The 23,018-nt window shown below is 44.1% G+C and overlaps 1 protein-coding gene across 1 annotated transcript in view; it reads left to right on the top strand.

Annotated features, from left to right (window-relative positions):
- The first annotated feature begins 3,434 nt into the window (after positions 1-3,434).
- The window catches only part of AGT (angiotensinogen), a 181,274-nt gene continuing 161,690 nt past the window's right edge, over positions 3,435-23,018 (top strand). Inside the window, exon 1 of the mRNA XM_056566968.1 lies at positions 3,435-3,533. The gene's annotated coding sequence lies outside the window, so the exon portion shown is untranslated. The remainder of the gene's footprint in view (positions 3,534-23,018) is intronic.

The following is a 23,018-nucleotide window of genomic DNA, read 5'->3' as shown; positions in this document are numbered from 1 at the left end:
GATTGCTTGCCGAATTGCCGCCATGCATTTGTACTGGTTGCTATTTAGGATTTTGATATGACCCACGTACCAATGTAGTTGTTCTACTATTTTGTACTGTTACGCACGTCGCGAGTTATGATGTGCTCTTTCTGAATCTTAGGACCTGCGAGTCCTTTACGTTTGTATTGTTACTTTATGAATCATAAATAAAGTTTTTGAATAAAAAAACCTTTGCAGAGGAAAAGCATTCTGCAAAATGACAACAGCGATCTGATTGGTTGCTTTGGATAACTGCACCGCACAGGTTTTCATAAATCTCCTTTATAATACAGTATATTATAGTGCAGCTGTCACATTTTTTCTGTAAATAAGCACAGCCAAAGTTGTATATACACATGGCAGACCTCAGAGAAACTGTTCTTGACTTTATTTTACAAAAACACCAACTTTTATGGGGGATAGCAATGTCGACGAGGCCTGACGGGAGGTCCACTGTGTCTCTGGCAGACATTTTTTAAATAAGTGCCCTCTTTTTTTTACTTGAGCCCCTGCCCTCCAAGATATAGAAAGAAAGATATAGTGGAGCGGAAGAGGGTTCAAAGACGGGCAACAAGAGTATTACGGGGAATGGGAGGACTACAGTACCCAGAAAGATTATCAGAATTAGGGTTATTTAGTTTAGAAAAAAGAAGGCTTAGGGGAGACCTAATAACTATGTATAAATATATCAGGGGACCGTACAGTGATCTCTCCCATGATCTATTTATATCCAGGACTGTATCTATAACAAGGGGTATCCTCTACATCTAGAGGAAAGAAGGTTTCTACACCAGCACAGACGGGGGTTCTTTACTATAAGAGCAGTGAGACTGCGGAATTCTCTCCCGGAGGAGGTGGTCATGGTGAACTCTGTAATAGAGTTCAAAAAGGGGCTGGTTGCATTTTTGGAGAGTAATAACATTGCTGGTTATGTATACTAGATTTATAGTGACAGAAGGTTGATCCAGGGATTTATTCTGACTGCCATATTTGGAGTCGGGAACAAATTTTTACCTCTAGTAGGAGGGTTTTTTGCCTTCCTCTGGATCAACTCAACTAAAAAAACCTCAAATAGGGACTTATTAGGGTTATAAGTTGAACTTGATGGACTCTGGTCTTTTTTCAACCCTATGAACTATGTTACTTATGAACTATGTTACTATGCTACACCGAAGATGACCGCTGGGACCCCCGCGATCTAACACCTTTTCCCCTATCCTTTAGATAGGCGATAATGTTTGCGGCCGAGTACCACTTTACGGACCCAGCCAATTTTCGTTTGTTCAATTTAAATTTTGCAGCTACAGACCCATATAAGGGCTTGTTTATTTGCGTTACCATTTGTACTTTGTAATGATATCACTTATTTTATACCATAATCTGTGGCGAAGCAAAAAAAAAAAACTTACTTGTAGGAGTCTTCAGTTCGCAGTGCAATTTTCGCTAAAAATTATACCTTATCTTTATCCTGTACATCCATACGGTTACAAGGATACCCAATTTATGTAGGTTTTATTTTATTTAAAAATATTATAACTATATGCATGTTTAAAATGGTCTTCTTCTGACCCCTATAACTTTTTCTGCATAGTAAATATAGTTTGGACATTTACGGACACGGCGGTACCACATATGATTAAATTACATTATTTTATTTAAAAAATGGGAAAAGAGGGGGGACACAAACTTTTATTAAGAAGGGGTTAATTTACTTGTATTAACTTTTTTTAACACTTTTTTTTTGTCCCCATAAGGGGCTATACCATGCAATCTTTTTATTGCATATACTGTTCAATGCTATGCCATAGCATAGCATTGATCAATGTTATCAGTCCTCTGCTGCTCCAGCCTGCAGAGCCTGACTGGAGCATCAGAGGGCAGATTGGATGTCAAGGAGGTAGGTAAGGGCTCTCCCTCTGTCCTCTCAGCTGACCAGGACACCGCAGTTTCATCATGATGGTCCCAATCAGCTCCGTTGAGCTGCCGGGATCATTTTACTTTCTTTTCAGATGCGGCAATCAACTTTGATCGCGGCATTTAAAAGGTTAATGCCGGGCATTGGCCCAATCAGTTGTGCCCGCATTAACCATGGGTCCTGGCTGCTGAAAGCAGTCGAGACCCATTGGGTTTGAAGCATGCTCAGCTCATGACCACGCTTCCCACCTTGGTAAGGGGACCAGGGTGAACAGGTATGCCCTGCATCCTTAAGGATGCAAGGGCATACCTGTACGTCCTGCGTCCTTAGCAGGTTAACTTGTCCCACAAAAAAAAAAAGCTTTAAATATCTGTGAGGATGGATAGATAAAGTTACAGGCACTCTAAAGATGAATAAAAAAATCGCTTGGGCATTAACCTGCTGGGATCTTTGCGTCCCGGCACTTAAAGGGGAACTTCGGTGGGGAAAAAAAATTCAAATCAACTGGTGCAAGAAAGCTTAACAGATTTCTAAATCACTTCAATTTAAAAATCTTAACTCTTCTAGAACTTATCAGCTGCTGTATACTACAGATATACTACAGAGAAATTTGTGAAGTTCTTTCCAGCCTGACAACTGTGCTCTCTGCTGACACCTCTGTCCGTGTCAGGAACTGTCCAGAGCAGGAGAGGTTTTCTATGGGGATATAATTCTAATCTGGACAGTTCCTGACATGGACAGAGGTGTCAGCAGAGAGCACTGTTGTCAGACAGAAAAGAAATTCACTAATGTATCTGTTTTATACAGCAGCTAATTAGTACTGGAAGGATCAACATGTATTCCCTGGTCCAGTTACCAGGGTTTGAAGAGCCCTCACGAGCTGAGCACGCTTCAAACCTGGTAAGTCCTGACTGCTAGCAGCAGCCAGGACCCAGGGTTAATGATGGGCACCGCTATGGGGCCGATGATTGGCAATAACCCTTTTGACGCTGCAATCAAAGTTGATTGCGGCGTCTAAAACAAAAGTAAAATGATTTTTAGAAGGGGACGAGGAAAAAAACGAAAGTGCAAAAATGAAAATTGGCCTGGTCCGTAAGGTCAAAATGGGCTATGTATAAATACTAAAATACTCTGTGAAAATGGGTTTATATCTATATATTAAACTTGTTTTGGCTCTAGCATGCTGTTTAAAATGCTTTCATCTGTGTTTTGCAAATGATTGTTTGTGCGCAATGAGTGTGATCTAATACAGACCAAAGTGAATTGCTGAACCTCCTGCTTTTCCATAAACAAGTCACACTTGTTTGTTTAGGTTTTGCATCCTACTGTGTTTATATGAAACAAAGATTTCAACATATGAGGAAACACTTTTGTTCTGTCTTCAGTACATGAGCCCAGGTGGGCAATGTTGGTGGCCAAATAAATCAAGAACAGCAAGGGGTCACAGAACATTCTGAACAGAGCGGGGGCCCCCGCCAATAAGTTAATGAGTAACAGCAGTTATGCAACTGCTGATATAATATCTGAAGCAACATCTGTTTGCTCCTGATTCCAAGAGAGACCAGAACAAGTCAAAAGCAGAACAGTTTACTCAAAGGTAAGTAATGATTTTATCTTCCTATAGATAAATATAAGATTTGCAGTTCACTGTTGTGTTGAAAAACTAGTATTGGGTATCTGATAACCTTAAGATAGCTCAACACACATATACATATGCATGCACAGTAAAGAAAATTGGTGTAATTACCCAAAAATATTGAGAATACTGAAAGATAGTAAACCATCCAATGCCAGGCATTTGCTACAAAGACAAAACGGAATTCATCAAAAGAAACATAGAAGATGTCATTACAAGTTTTTCCTGTATACTTATCACTACACAGAATATAAAATAACAGATATGCTGATGGGCTTTTAAAAAAAGTTTTACTATATAGTTATGCCATAAATAATTCTACTTCAAATATTGCTGGGTTCACATTCTCTCTTTAACCCCTTGGGGACCGAGCACATTTTGACCCTAAGGACCAGAGCATTAATAACTCTGGGATGCTTGTACTTATGAATTTGATTCAGAGATTGTTTTTTCATGACATATTCTACTTTATGTAAGTGGTAAATTCTCCTCGAAACTTGCATCATTTCTTGGTGAAAAATTCCCAAATTTCAAGAAAAATTTGAAAATTTTGCATTTTTAGAGCTTTGAAGCTCTCTACTTGTAAGGAAAATAGACATAGCAAATAAATTATATATTGATTCACATATACAATATGTCTACTTTATGTCTGCATCATAAAGCTGGCGTTTTTACTTTTTGAAGACATCAGAGGGCTTCAAAGCTCAGCAGCAAGTTTCCAATTTTTCAAGTAAATTTAAAAATCTGAATTTTTCAGGGACCAGTTCAGTTTTGAAGTGAATTTAAGGGTATTTATGTTAGAAATACACCATAATGGACCCCATTATGAAAACTGCACCCCTCAACGTATTCAAAATGACATTCAGAAACTCTGTTAACCCTTTAGGTGTTTCACAGGAATAGCAGCAAAGTGGAGGCAAAAATTAAAAATTTTCTTTTTTTTACACTAACATATTCTTGTAGACCCATATAAGGGGTAAAAGGAGAAAAAGCCCCCAAAATAGGTAACCCAATTTCTCTCGAGTAAGGAAATACCTCATATGTGGATGTAAAGTGCTTTGTGGGTGCACTAGAGGGCTCAGAAGAGAAGGAGCAACAATGGGATTTTGGAGATTGAATTTTGCTAAAATGCTTTTTTTTAGGGGGTGGTGGTGGGGGGGAGGGTGTTGGGATGTGGCATTTAGGAGGCCGCTACTGTGCCAGAACAGCGAAAAAATCCTTTGGATAGGGGATAAGATGTCTAAGCACCAGAGTACCCCTTTAACACCCCACAGGTGTTTGACGAATTTTCAATAAAGTTGGACATGAAAATGAAAATTTTTATTTTTTTTTAACTAAAATGCTTATGTTACCCACATTTTTCATTTTCATAAGGGTAATAAGGGGTAATAGGTGAAAATGTCCCCCAAAATTTGAAACACCATTTCTCTCGAGTAAGGAAATATATCATATGTGGATGTAAAGTGCTTTGTGGGTGCACTAGAGGGCTCAGAATCCAAGGAGCGACATTGGGCTTTTGGAAAGCAAATTTTGGTGACATGGTTTTTGGGGGGCATGTCACATTTAGGACACCCCCATGGTGCCAGAACAGCAAAAAACACCCCACATGGCATACTATTTGGGAAGCTACACCCCTCAAGGAACGCAGTGAGCCTTAAAACCCCACAGGTGTTTGATGACTTTGCATTGAAGTTGGACGTGAAAATGAATTTTTTTTTTACTAAAATGCTGAGGTTACCCCAAATTTTTTATTTTCAAAAGTTTGGGTGCACTAGAGGGCTCAGAAGGGAAGGAGCGACATTGGCCTTTTGGAAAGCGAATTTTGCTTAAATGGTTTTTTGTGGGCATGTCACATTTAGGAAGACCCCATGGTGCCAGAACAGCAAAAAACACCCCACCTGGCACACTATTTGGGAAACTACACCCCTCAAGGAACGTAACAAGGGGTGCAGTGAGCATTTACACCCCATTGGCGTTTGACAGATTTTTGTAACAGTGTGCTGTGCAAATGAAAAATGACATTCTTGATTTTCACGGACCACTGTTTCAAAAATCTGTCAGTCACCTGTGGGGTTTTAATGCTCACTATACCCCTTGTTACGTTCCGTGAGGGGTGTAGCTTCCAAAATGGAGTCACATGTGGGTATTTATTTATATTGTGTTTATGTCAGAACCGCTGTAACCAGCAGCCACCCCTGTGCAAATCACCAGTTTAGGCCTCAAATGTACATGGCGCTCACTCACTCCTGAGCTTTGTTGTGCACCCGCAGAACATTTTATTTCCACATATGGGGCTTTTTCTCCTTTTACCTTTTATGAAAATGAAAAGAAGGGGCAACACAAGCATGTTAGAATAATTTTTTTTTTTACACTAACATGCTGGTGTAGACCCCAACGTTACCTTTTCATAAAGGGTAAAAGGAGAAAAAAACGCAATTTCTCCCGAGTACGGAGATACCCCATGTGTGGCCCTAAACTGTTGCCTTGAAATACGACAGGGCTCTGAAGTGAGAGAGTGCCATGCGCAATTGAGGCCTAAATTAGGGATTTTCATAGGGGTGTACCCGGATGCCAGCGTTACACTTTCCTCCTCCACCAAAAATACTGTACGTCAGTTTTCCCCAAACAGGCTGTTGCCAAACTCCCAACATGCCTGACAGTCAATGGCTGTCCGGCAATATTGGGAGTTGTTATTTAACAGCTGGAGGCTCCGTTTGGAAGAACTGACGTACAAGATGTTTTTTATTTTTATTGGGGGGGAGGGCGCGACAGTGTAAGGGTGTAGTGTATATGTAGTGTTTTACTCTTTATTTAGGGTTAGTGTAGTGTAGTGTAGTCTTTTTAGGGTACATTCACACAGGCGGAGCTTTACAGTGAGTTTCCAGCTGCAGCAGAAAATTTGCCACATCTCAAACTTGAACCGGGAAACTTGACAGACCATGCATGCTGGGAGTTGTAGTTATGCAACAGCTGGAGGCACACTGGTTGGAATTGGGAAACGCCGAGTTTCAGACTACCACAGCGTTTCCAGCCACTGTTTCTGCAGCCACCAGCTGTTGCAAAACTGCAACTCCCAGCATGCATGTTCTGTCAGTGCATGCCGGGAGTTATAGTTTTGCAACAGCAGGAAACACTGAGTTAGGAAACAGACAATGTTTCCCAACCAATGTGCCTCCAGTTGTTGCAATACTACAACTCCCAGCATGCCCAGACAGCCGAAGGGCATGCTGGGAGTTCTAGTTATGCAACAACTGGAGGAGAACAGTTTGGAGACCACTGTGTAGTGGTCTCCAAACTGTAGCCCTCCAGATGTTGCAAGACTTCAACTCCGAGGATGCCCAGACTGCCCAGGCATGCTGGGAGCTGTAGTTTGGCAACATCTGAAGGGCCAGATGTTGCCGAACTACAACTCCCAGCATGCCTGGACAGTCTCAGCATGCTTTGAATTGACATTTGGAGCGCTACAGTTTGGACAGCACTGTATAGTAGTCTCCAAACTGTGCCCATCCAGATGTTGCAAAACTACAACTCCCAGCATGCCGAGACTGTCCAAGCATGTTGGGAGTTGTAGCTCTGCAACATCTGAAGAGCCAGATGTTACAGAACTGGACAGTCTGGGCATGCTGAGAGTTGTAGTTTTGCAATATCTGGAAGGACAGTGGTCTCCAAACTGTGGCTCTCCAGATGTTGCAAAACTACAACTCCCAGCAAACCCAGACAGCCAAAGGCTCTCTGGGCATGTTTGAAGTTGTAGTTTTGAAACTCCTAGATACAGCAGTGAAGATCACTTTACGGCGATCTTCACAGCTGTATGTGGGACACTGCCGCCGTCTCCACTTGCCTGCACCTCCTGTCAGCCGCCGGTCCCTGGTCCTCGGTCACGGCGTGAGCCCAGGTTACTGGGCCGGCATCTTCCCCTGCTCTGCCCCGACATCCAGGGGCGGGCAGAGCAGGGGAAATGAACGTACCCCTGCCCTGCAATTTGCCGATTGGCCGCATCGGCCAATCGCACGGGATTGGAGGAGGTGGTACCCCTGCGCGTATCGCTTCATTAAACTGAATTTCCTGAGGTCCAGGACATCTAAAATGGCGGATCAACATGTCAGTACACGGGGCAAGGAACGCTGGTACTGCTGGTGTTGTGCAAAAATAAGGTGTTTTTTTAAGCGTACTGTACCGCATTTTTCTGCCCTCATAAGTGCATGCCACATACTTACATCTAAGTAGTGTACTATTTTGTACCTGTTAATCTGTCAAGGGCCTGAAAGGACAGCCAAAAGTAATCACCGGATGGTGTTTTACTCCAATACGTTTATTAATTGTACAGTAGGGCATTTTTCTGCCCTCATAAGTGTATACCACATACCTACATCTAAGTAGTGTACTATTTTGTAACTGTTAATCTGTCAAAGTCCAGGCAAAAGAACACACCTGCTGCTGTTCTAGACAAATACTGTTTTAAGCGTATTGTAGTCCCCTCATATACACACTAAGTATGTCAGGCAGAGAAGTGCCAGGACTTGTACAGAAACGTGGCAGAGGCCTAAATTCATCACGCAGAGGTCGCAGCAGACTAGAGGGGCGAGGAGCAACAGGAGTCGCAGCGAGAGGACTGAGCTCCCGGTATCAGCTAGCAGTCATGTCTCGACCAGCAACCCATCTGCCGTCATCGATTGGTTAACACTAGGGATCGACCGATTATCGGTATGGCCGATATTATCGGCCGATAATCACGATTTTGGGCATTATCGGTATCAGCAATTACCTTGCCGATAAGCCGATAAGAGGACCCCCGGAGAAGGACAGCCCGGACCGGGTCACCCTCCAACCGGAATGCCACCGGACACTACAGGAAGGATGGATGGCCCGGACCACCCTCACTGGACGGTCCCTGCAGCAACTGGGAAGGTGAGTCAGGGTTCTGGGATGGACAGTGGTCTGTATAATATACTATACCTACAGTAGGCCTTCCAGCTGCTGAGGCCCTCCAGCTGTTGCAAAACTACAACTCCCAGCATGCTGGACAGCCAACGGCTGTCCGGGAATGCTGGGAGTAGTAGTTTTGCCACAGCTGGAGGCACCCCTAGTTGGGAAACACTGACCTATACTATACAGTACTATATAGTCCAACATGCTGGGAGTTGTAGTTTTGCAACAGCTGGAGGCTATAGAGTTGTTTGTTACATCTATTTAAAAGGGTACTCCACTGCCCCAGTGTTCAGATCATTTAGTTCCAAAAGCCCATTTAGTTCCGCTACGCCACCTCAATGCAAGTCTCAATGTAAAAAAAAAAAAAAAACTGTGAAATACCGTGATACTTTAGAAAAATACCGTGATACTCATTTTTGGTCATATCGCCCAGCACTACCCCACCGCCCCGGTCCCATTGACTCTCCCATCCCCGGTTTTATAATTACCTGTTCCTGGAGCCAACGCTACTTCTTGCTCCTGCTGCGTCCTGCGTTACACTGTGCGAAATGACGAGTGACGTGCGCGACGTGACGTCACCGTCAGTGCGCACAGTGACGCCACTGGAGCCAGATGTGGAGTGGACTCCGGGAACAGGTAATTATAGGCAATGGGGCCGGTGCGGTGTGGGGGGGTCGGTCGCGGTGTGGCGGTCGGGGGAGGGGGGGGGGCGGTCACGGGTGCGTGGCGGTCTGGGGGGGGGGCGGTCACGGGTGCGTTGCGGCGGGGGGAGCGGTGGCGTTGATAGGTCTCAGGACCCCCGGACAGGCAGGGGGAGAGAAGCGGGTGGCGGTGGCGGCCTATGGCACCGCAAAAGCCACTGCAGTGCATTGATTTAAAGTGCCCGCTTTAAATCAATGATCTGCAGCGGTGTCGCGGGGGGATAAATAGCCGATAACTTGTACCGGAATATTGGTATAAGTTATCGGCTATCGGCCCTAACCTCCACCAATTATCGGTATCGGCCCTAAAAAAACGATATCGGTCGATCCCTAGTTAACACGGTCATCCACTTCATCACAAGTGACATCTGATACCCACAGTCAACAGGTGTGTTCCTCAGACAACCCTCAGTTGGCATGGCCTGGGAGCAGTCCCGGTCCTCCCATTGCCTCTGTCCTATGCTGTTCCCTCCCCTACAGAAGTATCTTATGATGTGGATTCAGCTCCACTATTCACTGAGGACGATCTAATAGAGGACAGTCAGCAGCTACAACTGGAGGACAATCAGCCAACAAGTGGAGGAGACATCCGCCACTTCCTCCGCTAGGCGGGCAAGTAGGGATGCGGAAAGTGACGTGGGCGGCGGTGTTGCCAGGGTTCAGGGTCCTTAAGCAGACACTGTTGAGGAACCTGAGGAGGACATCAGTGACGTGCAGACACTTGATGTTGATGATGTTGATGATGAGGAAGGCGATTGCAATTGGGAGCCGGGTGCAGAAGGGGCTTCATCATCATCAGGAGAAGAGAGTTGGAGGTTGCCCGTGAGGCAGCAGCTGAGCCAGCAAGGTGGTAGCATGGTTGGCAGTCAGCATGGTGGCAGAAGTGGAAATTGTGGAGCCAAATGTGCCTGGGGGAGACCACGTGCTTCATAGCAGCCTACCTTCCCGGGAGGTAGTGGAACAGGAGTCCCTGGAGACAGCGGCAGTAGCAGTCAATTAGTGCAGACTGTTGGTGGGAAAATCAGCTACTCGACGGTGTGGCAGTTTTTGATCAAGCATCCAGAGGAGGTTCACATAGCCACAAGCAAGATATGTCGGCAGAAGGTGAAGCGGCCTGGGAGAACCGTGGCTCCGATGTAGTGGTCCAGCCTGTTGCATCACCCAGTGGCACGCCACTCCCTCTTTCAGCCAGCCAAGACTCCACCACCTCAGCTGAAGGGAACTGTGTGTCATACCCTCATTTTGTCGCTCCAGATGCTCCTGCTTCTCCAACTTTTAGTCAGCCATTCTGCCAACAATACATCGGCGAAGCCATGTCCAAGAGACAACAGTATGCGCCCACTCATCCAATGGCGCAGAAGCTGAATGTGCTCCTGTCTAAGTTGCTGGTGCTGCAGTCCCTCCCTTTTCAAGTGGTGGACTCTGCACCTGATTGTGCCGAGCCAAGGTGGAGAGTGCCAAGCCGTCATTTCTTTGTGAAGAAGGCAGTACCAGCCCTGCACAATTTTGTGGAAGAGAAGGTGGGCCAGTCCTTGAGCCTGTCTGTGTGTACCAAAGTGCACGGCCGCCCATATCTGAAGCCGTAACTACGGTCAGGGACAATACATGTCCTTTACGGCTCACTGGGTAAATGTGGTTCCTGCACAGCCACAACACCAACTTGGATAGGTCACGCCGCTGTGACAGTGTGTGACTCAGCCTCCTCATCCTCCACCATGTCCTCAGCCTCCACTGCCCAGACAAGTCTCAGTGGTCCTTCAGCATACCATGTGCAGGGCACGGTGGTGTCACGCTGTTCTACACATGGTTTGGCGAAAAGAGTCACACAGGGAAGGAACTGCTAAAAGTCATATGTAAACAATTGGAGCAAGCCTTACTCCACGAAAACTGGAATTTGGAACCATGGTAACTGACAACAGGAAGAACATCTTACATGCGCTGCGACTGGGTAGGCTGAGCCATGTGCCCTGCATGGCACACACATTCAATCTGGTTGGGAAGCAGTTCTTGAAGTGTTTCTCCCCCCCCCCCCCCCCCATTTGCAAGACATCCTAACAATGGGATGGAAACTTTGCATGCATTTCAGCCACTCGTACACTGCAAAGCACACCTTTCTTGAGCTGCAGCATCAGAATGGCATCCCCCAAATTAGTCAGATTTTTGACGTTGCCACACGTTGGAATTCCACCCTCCATGTGTTGGACCAACTGTACGAACAGAGAAAAGCCATCACTGATTTCTTGATGATCCAAGCGTATAGGGGTACTCCCCTGTGTAACTTCAATGTGAACCAGTTGCAGCTCATATGTGACGCCTGCCGTTTGCTCTGGCCCTTTGAGGAAGCCACATTATTAGTAAGTCCCAAAATTACGGGATGAACGACGTCATTCCACTGCTTAATTTCTTACAACACTTGTTGGAAACGATGGCTGGTCAGGGCTCTGGAGACGTGGCACCTACATCTCACGGCCACATGAGGCCTGTGGGGACTGAACTGGAGGAGGAGGAGGGGGAGGGCCACAGTGGAGCACAGTTTAGGTTTTGCCAACTAGGCGGTTTTTCTACTAATCTGACAGGAGAGGAGGAGCAGGAGCAGCCAGAGGAGCTAGAGGGTTATGAGGAAGGGGAGACAGAGGACCCAGACACACCGTGGCAGTATGCAGTGGAGATGGAGGCAGGGAGTCCCTCCAAGTCACTTGCACAAATGGCACGATGCATGCTCATTTGCTTGCGTAGTGACATCCGAATTGTAACCATTTGGCAGCGGAATGACTTCTGGATCATCTTATTGGACCCTCACTACCGCTACATAATAGGGGCCATTTTTACACCCGGTGAGAGGGAGGACAAAGTGACCTACTACAGAGGCATCCTATGTAGTCAGTTGGTTGATGCCTATTGGCACCATCGTCCATCCTCTCGCAGGTCTGAATCGGGGGGCCCCCTGCGGTCACCTTCCACTGCCATGGCTGCTGAGGAGGGGTGGGGTTGCAAGAGCAGTATCCAGGTCCAGCAGCAGCAGCCTGAGTCTGCTGATCAGTAGCTTTCTTCACCCGCATAGTGAAGCAACTCATCAGCAGCAGGTACACCTGGAGCAGGACCTAAACCAGCAGGTGGTGGCATACCTTGACATGCCATGCGAACACACCTTGAAGATCCACTGGACATCTGGGCATGCCAAACTTGATTTGTGGCCTCAACAAGCAGAGTTTGCCCTGGAAATCTTTTTCGTAGAGGTAAAATAAGGGCAAAGACAAAAATATCAGTCAAACGCGACCAAAAAAAATCAGCAAATTGCTGTATCAAAAAGAAAAAAAATTGAGTGGTGCGTCCCAATCGGGGGTCAGCAAAAGTCAAAAGTCACCTCAAGACGGATCACTGGCGATTTCAGTTCTTCTGGGACCCTTTACGAGACCTGGGTGACTTCAGGTTTTCAACAGTAGCCCATGGTGAAAGTGCTGGTAGCTGTGGGAGGTTGTGGGCTAGCTGCACAGGTAACCATGACGGTAAGTCCATCGGAGGGATGTCGAGCAGAATCCACAAATTCGCAAGGTCCTCTGGTGAACGAACCCATCTTTCACCACAGAGACACCAAAAGGGATAAAGCCAGGTGTACTGTACTTTCATATCCCGCAGTCGTTGCAGCAATGGTTGTAGAATTCGTCTCTTATCAAGGGTAGCCAGAGAGAGGTCCTGGAAGAGGCGTAGTGTGTGGCCCTCAAAGCTCACCTCACTTGCAGCTCTGTTGGCGGACATTAAAGCAGCAGTGGCCACGTAGCAAAGGAGCCCACATTAGTAAGACAGTGGGCGAAGTGCTCAGTGGACTCTTTCAATAACTACAGACTACGCATGCTCTTTGACCAGAAGAGAGGTGAAAATCTGCATCGTTACCGAGTGTAGAGTTGCCGTTGCATAGGACTCAGGTAAGCCCTTAATCCGGATGTTCTTCCTCCTACTCCTATTTTCCTGGTCCTCCAGGAGTAGATATGCCTTATTTAAGTGCTCCTCTTGTTGCCGCAACTGTTGTGCCGCGGCACTGCAGAAAGAGACAGTTTCAGATACAGCCCCCTCCAGATATTCCGTACGGTGTCCAATTTGACGAATGTCTGCCTTAGTTTCAGCTAGTTATTGCATGACGGGTGACAGGGCTCCCTGCAAAGCTTTTGCAACTGCCTGATGGACTACCTTCCTTATCAGCGAGCGGGAGAGGGGGCCGCGGGTATCTTCCCCTCCAGAATCAATGCGGCTGCTGGGTAGGCTGTCTGCGTCTGAGTCCTCGTCTCGCTCTGCCTCCCTTATGCTGTCCGGCACCATCTTGGTAGAGCGCGCCGGGCTCTGATGAGACTTCTTCCCGAAGTACTGCGCCACATCTGTTAGATTTTTGTTCATTTTGGGGTGGCCTGAGGGTTCCCCTGGCTTCTGCTTGTCTTTGTTACCCATTTATGCGGGGTGGTGAGGAGTTAATATGCAGTATCAGGTCCGGCTGCTCGTTCAAGCTGCCATCCAGCTCTGCGGTCAGGCTTGTGCCTTTTTTGAACCTCTTCTAGACACAAAAAAATAAAAACTGTTTAAAAACAATGATAAATGTTGGCCATATGGTCTCCCCATACTGCCACGAACTCCAGGCAGTCAGTCATTTAGCCACTATATGGTCTCCCCATACTGATGCCACCTCCAGGCTGTCTCATTCAGCCACTGTATGGTCTCTTCTCATGCTTCAGCCAACTCCAGGCTGAGCCATTCAGCCACTATTTGGTCTCCTCTTACTGATGCCACCTCCAGGCTCTGTCATTGTGCTGCCATGTGACATGTGACTCCTTGCTAGACTTGGCACTTTGGACCCACAAGCCGGGGCCCGGGACACTAAATCTTGGGAGTTAAATGTTCAATTTCAAAATCCTCAATTTCAAAATCTTAAATTTCTATTTAAAGTTTTTAAATTTCAATGGTCTCCTCATGCTTCTGCCAACTCCAGGCTGTGCCAGACACTGTATGGTCTCCTCATTTTTCAGCCAACTCCAGACTGTGCCATTCAGCCAATATATTGTTTACTGATACTGCTGGGCCTGGGTCTGGTCCTAAAAATGTTGTTATGGTAGCACTAGCTACCCTAAATCTTGAATTTAAATGTCAAAATTCATCTTTTATTCTTAGGGATTGTGAAGCCCTAGTTTCTACTCATGCTGCTGCCAACTCCAGGCTGTACCATTCAGACACTATATGGTCTCCTCATGCTTCAGCCAACTCCAGGCTGTGCCATTCAGCCAATATATGGTTTACTGATGCTGCTGGGCTTGAGTCTGGGCCTAAAAATGTTGTTATGGTAGCACTAGCTACCCAAAATCTTCAATTTCATTTCAGAATTTATCTTTTCATCTTAGGGATTGTGAAGCCCTAGTATCTACTCATGCTGCTGCCAACTCCAGGCTGTGCCATTCAGACACTATATGGTCTCCTCATGCTTCAGCCAACTCCACGCTTTGTCATTCAGCCACTATATGGTCTCCTCATGCTGCCTACACCTCCATGCTGTGTCATTAAGCCACTATATGGTCTCCTCATGCTTCATCCTCATCCAAGCTGTGTCATTCAGCCACTATATTGTCTCCTCATGTTGCCAACACCTCCACGCTGTGTCATTTAGCCACTATATGGTCTCCTCATACTGATGCCTCCTCCAGGCTCTGTCATTGTGCTGCTCTGCAGCAGTGATTCTAAAAGCGATGCCTTTAATCTGCACGTCATTCTGAATAACAGTATTATTTCACTACCCCAGCACACTCCATATGCGTGTTAGAACAAAGCAAAGTGTTCTACACCTCGATTCGGGCTCTCTGTAGTCCAGAAACAACCGTTTTTAATATAGATTCGCTGCGAATAAATTTGAATCAAAACACATTTTTTAGAAAAATTTGGCAAATCGGCCGAATTGAATTTTTATAAAGTTCGCTCAATTCTAATTGTAAGTACTGCCAAACTGCAGCACTTAGAACATACAAGCTTCAAGCAAAGGTTGCCCATGTTATGTTCAATCTTTACTTTAATCTGCTTCCTATATAACTGATCACTGCATGTTCGCATTTTAGTTGCAAGTTCCACTTGGAAAAAGACAGGTGTTCTGTTCTTTGAACAACACTGCATAATAGAAAAATACCCATCTTCATTATTACTGCCAAGTACTAACATGTTAGTACAGTTGAACCTTGCAGTATTATCATGGCACAGTATCATGACTCCAATTTCTGGATGACCAATCAGTACAAGTACAAAAAGGGGCAGCAGTATATCAGGAAGAACTGCAAACACTTGGACTTTTTTCCATAAAGCAGTCAGGTAAAAATCAGCAGATATTCTTATAAAGGTGTGTTCAATTTCAATGGAAAATCGATCCTATTGCACAGGAGGCAATATTTCAACAACCATCAAATAACTTAGCATGTTCTTTATTTTTGATAGATTTTAGGTTAAAAAAATGGCTGAAATAGTTATTTATAGAGAGGCACATCTACATTCACAACTATATTTATTTATGTGGCCCTAGTATGCTACTTGTCTCAAACAAGTATGGGCTGTACGGGCTTTGTGCAGCTCAAACAGCTATGGGGCCATCACTTCATTGCATTCTGCCACATTTGCTAAAAATTTCTGCATTCTTTATGGAAATAGGGAAAATATACTAATATGTCTGTGGTCCTGAAGATGTCCTTGGGGCTCTAAGGCTAGATTTCCTTATTTTTTGGTGCAAAAAAAAAAACCACCCAAACTGTTGGCAGCAAGTCTGTAAGGAATTACAATATGCTAAATCCACTTGGCGTTTTTTCTTTTTTCCCCCCCTCATTTTGGCCATTGTGGTTTTCCAAAATTGCGCCATGCTATGACCATGGCATTTTTCCTGGTAAAAATGCCATAGTTTTAGTATCTACTGCTTAACTCATCACTACTTACCTCTGCCTGCAGCACAGTAAACAGTGTTGCATAACCCAGCACTGTATACTGTCCTTGCTACTAGTGGGACAGAGCTGTGCCTGCAGATATACAGCTGCAGGTACAGCACATCCTGCGCAGAAGGTATACATTATCTATCTCTTTTCCAGCAAGAATATATACTAAACTAGCTATCTGATCACTGGTTTATGTAACCCATTACTATCCTATGTGCTTTGCACCTGCCCAGCTATGAAAAAATCCTGATCTGGACTGGTGTAGCCCTGTCTCTTGTGATGATGTCACTAGAAGCGGCACTTTGTAGTGGAAGCATCTCTCATAGCATCTCTTCGGCTCATAAACAGTCACTAAGCCGGGGCTTACCATTAGCCCCAAAAACATCTAATGCTAACCTCCAATTATTACCCAGGTACCCACTGCCATAGGAGTACCGGTAATAGCATGTATCAACAGGCCCGGAGCATCTATAAAATTGTCATGTAGAAACACAAAGGAGACTGCACTCACCATTCAGTAATCTTTGTTTTAATCCAGAGGGCATATACAGTACATGAACAGCAGGCAAAGTGAGCAAGAGGCAGAGGTCGGTACGGGACAGCACTGTTTCGCACGCATAGCGTGCTTCCACTAGCCGACACCGGCTGTCGGCTAGTGGTAGCATGCTAAGCGAGCAAAACAGTGCTGTCCCGTACCCACCTCTGCCTCTTGCTCACTTTGCCTGCTGTCCACGTACTGTATATGCCCACTGGATTAAAACAAAGATTACTGAATGGTGAGTGCAGTCTCCTTTATGTTTCTACATGACATTTGACAGTATCTCCATGAGTATAGACCATGATCTTCAGTATCAGGCAAGTTGTTCTATGGTCAGTGTTTCGCTGTGACTTTAATGCTCCTCAGCTGTGTAGGTGACAGTTCATTCATCTCTTCATGAACTGCATCTATAAAATTGCTTCCACCCGGTTTTAGACAAAGTGTGGCCCTGGGCAAACCTTAAAATGAGGCCCCAAATTTTTTAATAATTTGCCAAAAATACAGGGGCATTCAGTCAGTTCAGCCACATAAAACAATATGACTATCTGAAAATATGCTTTAATAAAATAACATTAAACAAGTAGAATGGAAAGAAATTGTTACAGTGGCGTTCCGGCCGTGAGTGCTCCCTGTCCCCACTGCGGGGCTTAGATTCTCATCGCGGGATGCGCCTGCATGCGAGTCTCAGCACGTCACTCACCTTCTTGTGTCTCTGCTCCCTGGTGTCCCTGCAGCTCCGGCGTGCGTGCCTCCGACCCCTAGGGCGTGCACGTGCCGGAGCTCTGTTTCTCAAGTGTCTGCACCTGTCCCTTGTTCATAAGTATCTGCTCCTCCTTGTTCCCTGGGCCGGATCTTTGGTTGTTTAGATTTAGTGAAGTCCTGTGTCCCTGTGTTCCTGTTTCTGTGTATCTGTTCCTAACTTCCATCCTATCAGTACCTGTGTTCCTGTCCTGACCTTCTGCCATCCTGCCACGTCCTGCCAGTCACCTTCTGTGCCACGCCACCCCCAGCTACCTGTGTCGACGAGTCGTGCCAGGGGTAGCAACCTGGGTGCCACCTGCTGCAGCAAGACCATTCCGCTTTGTGGCGGGCTCTGGTGAAAACCAGTGGCACCTTAGACTCCGCTCCCTGGCACGGCTCAAGTCTCCCTCCACACAGGTCCAGAGGATCCACCACCTGGTGCAATGAGAATTTGTGCATGTATTGTGCCAGTCCGGAGCACTTTCATAAAGACTGTTCTGTACGTCCTCCGCGTTCGGAGGAACGCTCTCATCTTGGTCAAGTTGGAGTAGCGTTCCTTGGTGTGAATTCTTCCTCTCCACGTTTGTCTATTCCGGTTCAAGTCTTCTCCTCTGCCAGGACCTCTTTCATTGCTTCTGCTCTTTTGGACTCCGGTTCACTGGCAACTTAATCAGTGCCTCCCTGGTCCATAAATTCCATCTTCCAGTGTCTTGTCTTACCAGGCCCTTCTACATCTCATCTGTAAATGGACAACATCCGAACTGTATGGTGCAATTTCACACGTAACCCCTCGACATGCATGTAGGAGATCTGCATAAGGAGAAAATTGCATTCTATGTACTAACACAGTTTACTTCAGAGCTCCTGCTTGATCTTCCTTTGTTGCAACACCATTCTCCTCATCTCGACTGGAAGAACGGAGAGATCGCTTCTTGGGGACAATATTGCCACAATCATTGTCTTGTTCCTCCTGTGTTGCCCTCTGTCAGACATAAAGTCTTAAAATGGGGACATTCTTCCTCAGCAGGTGGTCATCTTAGAAGACGGAAGACTCCTTGGCAGAAGTCTGATAGTGTCCACCTGCTGTCATTCCTAACAGAAATATGACAAAATTAATACAACTTTGAATTTTGTGTTCAGAAAATATCCAGGAAGCCTTAAAAAACTAATTTACCAAATACTGCCAAACAACAAGAACGCTATACTAGAAGCGAACATTCCTGGCTTTTGCAAAGTCTTCGATCCAGACTTCTGCAAATGTCACGTTCGATTGCGATCTCTGTGAGAACATTTAAGCAATCTTGTGACATTGATGACCTTAAATAGTTTTTAATTAATTTCAAACATGAGAAACTTCTTTCTCCTGAAGCTACTGTCACAGGAACAGTCAAGAGGATTCGCAAAGCTACACTCAGATTTGGGTACAAATCTAGTAGGTTTTGAAGATAGATGTAATTAAGCATATTAATCGGTGAATCCGACACATCATCAGTCACGCTCCTTATTGCAGAACATATTTCCAATGTCAGATCATTGGGATCAATATCGCCCATTGCTTCAAAGTGCCTGCAGCAGTCTTCAAGTCTTTCCTCATTTTTAGCAGCTTTTACTTTTTTGTTACAAAGAAAACAAAAAAATGTGGTAAAAGTCATTCATCTGGGAAAACCTCTCATTTAGTCCTACAACTGCAGTGTCAATCAGTGGTAAGAAAAAGACCCTATTTACTAATTCCTCTGTATTTCTGTCTAGGTTGCATCGCCTAAGTTGTGGCGAAGAACCTTTACACTGTCAATACGACATTCCCACCGAGTACCAGAGAGTGGTTTTAGGGTCAAATTGGTACAATTTTTCTTCAAAATTGCCCAGCGCTGTGTTGATGCACTAAAGAGCACATAAAGTTGTTGTAACACTCCAAAGAACGTGACCAAGAGAACAGAAGATTTGGCAGCATCAACAATGACTAGATTTAGCTACTGCAGGGCATGTACAATGCTCTATTGTTAATGGACAAAATTCTTGACTGCACACCTTGTTTTTTCCTTTTCATGTTACTGCAATTATTGCAACTCTGGCTTCTGCAGTTGTCTATGCTGATCTGTAGGTCCTGTAAGAATACATTGCACCATGCCTCTCCAGAAGTTTCTTCCATAGCAAGAAAACCTTCAAAGTATTCAGACACTGATGCACCTTCTGACGGTTCACATTTGACAATGTGAAGTTTGACTGACAAATTTTCAACGTGTCTTGTGTCTGATGAACAGTGTCTTGTATCTGGTGAACTTGATGACGCCGTAATATTTTGAACTGTAATTTTTTTGTGCCACCACTAGAAGTATGGTTTTGCCCATCTGTTTAATAAATTTATTCTGAATGCCCTTACTCAAGTAGTTATCTTTGATTATTTTCTTTTGGATTTTCCTCACATGTTCGTTCATTGTCGAATCATATCGTGCAAGAAATTCTACTTGGCCGAGAAAGTTACCATCACTAGGATGGTACAATTTTATCTGTGCTTCCTTGTAAAGCTAAGTGGCACTCAGCTAAATAACAGATTATATGTATGCCTCTGCTGAGGATTGATATCCAGTATGCTATTTCTATTTCTATTTGCTGCATGTTAGCACTGTCAATAGTTTTTTCCTCACAGATGCCGCTTTTCAAGTTGTGCCAGTCCTGCATACACTTCTTATGTGAAGCTGAGTGTTCATGCTCCTTCAAATGGCTATGGATATGTGTCCACTTGTTGAAGCCATCTTTGGAAATCACAATGAGGGACATTTATCAATTTTTGCTTATGTATTCTTTTTTTTTTAGTAATTTTTTCCTTACTTTTTTTTTGCTTATGTGTGACTTATTTATCAACTGGTTGCAGCCTGTTGATAAATTTCTTTCACGTAAGCAATTTTTTCTTTTTTACTTTGGTAGTAGCTTTTTCTGCTCCATGTTTGAGCTGGAGTAAATTTAGTCAATTTTTAACCCTATTGCGACTTTTTTTTTGCGCAGTTGCGACTGTCGCAGTTAATAAATACCTGACTACCCGTAGTCAATTTTAAAATTATTACTACGTAGTTAATTTTTGGAAAACTTGCTTTTCTCGCTTTCCAGTCAAAATGTCGCACGAAAAATCGCGTAGTCGCAGTTGCGACAATTTCGCGACAATTATAGTAAAGAAAACCTGACTAAACCCATTGATAAATGTCCATAAATGTCTCTTTTTCCAAAAAGGGTACAGCAAAATCAAAATACTTTATCTGCTTGCTGTGAATATACCAACCCCGTGCATAGAATTTTGTTTCCATTCCCCAATTGAATAAAATAATTTTCAGCTGTGAATCGCCTTGGAATTTTTGACTTCTTTTGTACACAATCCATTATTTGCTTTGGTCCTCTCTTCACAAACTCACATCTATGGGCATTAGAAATGGTAACAGGCCATAATGCTGGGTCATCTGATAAACCTTCAGTAACATCCAGTGTCTCCATAGGTAAATCAGTGCTCAGCAAAGCATCAGATTCTGAGGTTTCGCCAGCTTCTTCACAGGTGGCTGATTCCATTTGCTGTGTGCTTCTGTTGTTTATAAAGGATGGGCAGTTTCTTCAGAAACAAATAATGATAGTGGTTCAGGGACATCACCAGATTTCAAACTTTCTCCTTGGCTGGATTCTTCCTGTGTTCTAAAGAATGTTATTAGCTTTGGATACAAGTTCAACATCAAGCTTTTTTTTTTCTTTTTTTGAGAACTACTGGGATAGGAATATATTGCCAAATTCAAGTCTTTTGATGATCTTTAGTGCAATAAAATAAAGGCATTTTTAATGTTATGGGTGAGTGGTGTGTTTGTGTGTATAGGCCTAAGGGGAATCTGTACACAGTTTTGAGCCTGTGGATAGGTAATAACCATACACCAAAAGATTTTTTCTTTTTCTATTGAAGAGGCTGATTGATAAGGCTTAGTTTATTGCGGGAAAACTTGGATTGACATCATCATATTTTGTATTGAAAAAACAAAAATAAGAAATATTTTACTTGTGGGGTGGAGAGGAAAAAGTCCCATTCTGTAATTTTTTTTCTTGTTTTATGGCATTTATCACACTGCCGCTACATGGCAGAATTTCTGTAGGCAGATGTTTCTGCCATGGATATCCTGATTCAGAAGTCCGCAGAAAGAATAGACATGTCCACAGTTTTTCTGCCAACTCTCCACTGTCAGAGGAGTGTCATTACAGAAATTTTCTGTGTCGACATTCGCCCATCTGACCATAGCCTTACAATGATACCAAATTTACATAGTTTCATGTCACTTTTTTCAAAAAATTTTCCTTTTACAAAGTTGTGTGAGAGTTTGTTTCTTTGCGCCATGACCTGAAGTTTTTGCTTACACAATTTCTGGAGTAGGTAAAAAAATAAAAATAAAAACACCCTCTGGTTTTACAGGCTAGTACCAAAAGAGGTTAATCTTACAATAATGTGATCAGATTGTGGCATGGAAAGTTACAACAGATAATTTAACAGCATATACCCTTAGGGACTTAGCCCATGACTCACAATTCAGTTGCTCAATTCTTAATGGTCGATGTCATCCACACCTTAGCAGTTCCTTATGTGCATCACAAGCTCATTGATTCTGCAGGCACCGCACGGAATGCTTAGCCATCTAGGAGACGGCTGTCCTCACAGATTTTTCCTGCGGACAGATAGGGTATGTTTAAACAGATATATCAATATTACAAAGATCATAAGACATTTTAAGCAGTTTACGTATAATTGATTAGAATGTTTACATAAACAGGACTACACATAGAACACATGGTCACACATTTAGTGGGAGATTTATCAAAACCTGTCCAGAGGAAAAGTTGACCACTTGCCCATAGCAACCAAGGCCTTTTTACAAATGAAAGAAGCAATCTGATTGGTTGCTATGGTCAACTCATCAACTTTTAGACTGGAAGAAAGGAGATTTTGTCTAAGGCAAAGGAAAAGGTTTTTTACACTAAGAACAATAAGGATGTGGAATCCTCTGCCTGCAGATGCGGTTTTATTAGTCTGTACAGATGTTTAAACAGCAACTGAATGAATATTTGCAAAAAACATAACATTAAGGGATATAGGCCCTGATTTTTTAAGCATGTTGTGATGCCCGCGCTGTAGCATGTTGCAGAAAATTATTTCCAGTATAATAATCAAATATACCAATTGCCACAGAATGGGAAAGTGCTAAATAAGTTTTTACCATTTAAAACTACAGCTCCCCGTATGACCTTAAGTATGTGTAAGGTTATGCTGGGAGTTGTTGTTTCACCCATCATTACTGCAGAACTTACAAGTAACTCCAGTTCTGGAAGGACATAGTGAGGAGAATACAGAATGATATCAGTGACAACTTCTCTATAATGAGGAGAATACACAATGATATCAGTGACTACAGGTGACATCTTCTCTATAGTGAGGAGAATACACAATGATATCAGTGACTGCAGGTGACGTCTTCTCTATAGTCTTTTCTTATTATAATACTGCCAAACACTGTATCCTTTGAATATAATACTGGCACACACTATACCCTCTGAATATGATCCTGCTACACACTGTACC

Source organism: Hyla sarda, chromosome 3, assembly GCF_029499605.1.
Source record: "Hyla sarda isolate aHylSar1 chromosome 3, aHylSar1.hap1, whole genome shotgun sequence".
NCBI classification, from domain to species: Eukaryota; Metazoa; Chordata; class Amphibia; order Anura; family Hylidae; genus Hyla; species Hyla sarda.
Note: the sequence above shows the minus strand (reverse complement) of the source record. Positions and strands in the feature narration are given on the sequence as shown.